Raw genomic sequence first — 3,020 nt, 5'->3', positions numbered from 1 at the left:
AAAGTTTCGTTCGTGAAACGCCGTTACTTGAAACGGTCGTTTCTCCTAAACCGTAAATCGGAATCGAACGAACTACATATCAAAACGAAGCTCGTAACATGAGCTATCTAAACATGGCAGTGGTCACAATTTAGCAGGGGGTTCTCGGGTCCTAATGCTATGCACAAAAACAGTCCAAAGAAAATCGGACGTTACGCCGGCTATGTTTACGCGATTTCCCATTTTTTAAACTATCCACAATCAACACAAACCATCCTCAAATCCAACACACAACAAACACCCATCCTTATCACATCATAACAATCCCAACCAATTCAATTTTAATCATTCATACATATGCTTAAACCTAACTTTAATCATACTTAAGTTTCTTGAAATCAAAACCACAAAATTACCATCTCATTTCACTACCATACCAAACCTCAAACTCTAATCATAACAATAAGATACCATAACATCCTACTCATCAAAATCACTTATAATATATATGAACCTAGGGTTTGAAAATGGTATACCTTCCTTGGAGTGGTGGGTTGAGCTAGGAAGCCTTAATAAGCTTGGAGAAGCCTTAGGGAAGCTTGGATCTTCAAGAAAAACAAGAAAAGTTCAAGTTAAAAACTTGAAAACACTATTCATTGTCTTCTTCATTGATTAAATGAAGAAGCTAGAGAAAGAATTAATGGCTTAAACTCATGATATAGCCATAACTAAGCATAAAGATGGTTAGGGAATTTTCTTACCAATTAAGGATGCTTGGATCTTGATTTTGGAAATTTTTTTTCTTTGAAAAAGGCAAAAAGCCGAGAGCTAATATGAAGAACAATGCCTTGGCTGATTTTTTTGATTTTTGATGAAATGATTTGCTAGTTGGTTGGCTTGGTTTTGTTTTTGATTTAGCAAATTACCACCTTGCCCTTGAATTTGTGTGGTCCTAAATCAACCACACCTCCTTCCTTCCATGTCGTGCTTATGTCACCCTTATGATGTCATCCTCCCTTCCTTGTCTCCTTTCTATTGGTTGGATGGCATCACTCCCATTAATCCCTTTGATTAACTTCCTAATCGTTTGCCTAATGACCGCTGATCTGTTGTACGGTTCGCTTAACTTTCGTTCTCGTTTATCGTTTGAAGGATCATACCCGGGATCTTATTACTTAGGTTCCCTTAACCTTTCTCAATACATTATATTCCTTTTTATGATCCTCTATTATAATCCTTTAATTTAAATCCTTTTTATTCTGTTACCTTATACTCAATTCTCTCCGTATCTTATGGATTTCCGGGGAAAACCAAAGTGTTCGGAATTGGATTCTGACGATCTTTACATACACTTATATACCACATAGAGTACTAATAATATCCCATAAGATCAATAACAGAACCCCTACATAGCGTGGCATGAAAAGTTTTCTCGTTCAGCAAAAACACTATTCATAAGGGTTTCAAAAATTCCCAAAAATTGGGGTTATTACACTCATCATGGACCGAACTATGTCTAACAAAGTTCGATTTCTCCTTTCAGATACCAATCGGGAGGAGTCCACTGGGAGACTATACCATTTACTTTGAGATAATCTAGAAACACTCCATTAAAGTATTCACCACCTCGATCTGATCGAAGAGTTATAATACTATGTTTGGTTGTTTCTCCACTTCATATTTATATTCTTTGAACTTTTCAAAGGCCTCAGACTTGTGTTTCATCAAACACATATCCGAATCCAGATCTATCATCTATGAAAGTAATGAAGTATGAAAATCCACCCATGTCTTGCGTAGACATTGGTCCACATACATCTGTGTATACCATTCCTAGCAAATTTGTAGCCCTCTCTCCATGTCTACTAAATGGAGACTGCAGTGCCACAATGAAGTGAGATTTTCATCATCCCTTTTCTTTTATTAGTTTGTTCAATCTGAAGTAAATTATGTCACATATATACAGACCATTATTTAAAGCACCACGTCCATAAAGAATATTATCTCTAAGAATAGAACATTCATTATTCTCAATAATAAATGAAAATCCAGCCAAGTCTAACATGGGAATAATATTCCTCACAATCGAGGGAACAAAATCACAATTATTTCAAACAATAGTCTTGCCCGTAGGCCTATCTAAATGAAATGATTCCACATCTACAGCAGCAACTCTTGCTCCATTTCCCATCAGTAGAATCACCTCATCTTCCTCAAGAGTCCTACTTCTCCTTGGTCCCTGCAACAAATTGCAGATTTGAGAACCACATGCGATATCTAATACCCAAGTAGAAATTTGATTTAATGACATATTCACTTCTGTCATGAACATACCTGAATCAGAAGCGGTAGTCTCACTAACCTTCTTCTTCTTCAATTCTGCAAGGTAAACCTTGCAGTTCCTCTTCCAGTGCCCCACCTTGTTACAGTGAAAGCAAACAACTTTGCTCTTGGGGTCTTCAGCTTTTGGTGGAACCGGCGTTTTCTCACCTACTTTCTTCTTCTTGGAAGAGTTCCTCTTCCTTTTCTTAGGATTGGAACTTTCACCAATTAGAAGAACATAACTCTTCTTAAGGGAAAATTCGATTCCGCAGTCTTCAACATGTTGTGGAGTTCAGGCAGGCTGACATCCAACTTATTCATGTGAAAGTTCACAACAAACTGCGAGAACGAACTCAGAAGCGATTGCAAGACCAAGTCTTGGCTCAGCTCCCCATCCATGGCAAAACCAAGTTGTCCAAGACGTTCAATCAAATTGATCATCTTAAGTACATGGTCATTCACAGATGATCCCTCAGACATCCTACAACCGAACAGCTCCTTCGATATCTCATATCGAGCTGTCCTCCCCGCCACATCATATAACTCTTGTAGATGCATGAGGATAGTGTGAGCATCCATATGCTCATGTTGCTTCTGTAGCTCAATGTTCATGGAAGCTAGCATGATGTATTGAGCAACATTTGCATCATCTATCCACTTACGATACACAACATGTTCATCATTATGTGCATCACTAGAAGGTTCAGTAGGCTTAGGTG

The sequence above is a fragment of the Apium graveolens genome, chromosome 6, assembly GCF_009905375.1.
Source record: "Apium graveolens cultivar Ventura chromosome 6, ASM990537v1, whole genome shotgun sequence".
NCBI lineage: Eukaryota > Viridiplantae > Streptophyta > Magnoliopsida > Apiales > Apiaceae > Apium > Apium graveolens.
The sequence above is the reverse complement of the archived record's forward strand: the minus strand, read 5'-3'. Positions refer to the sequence as shown.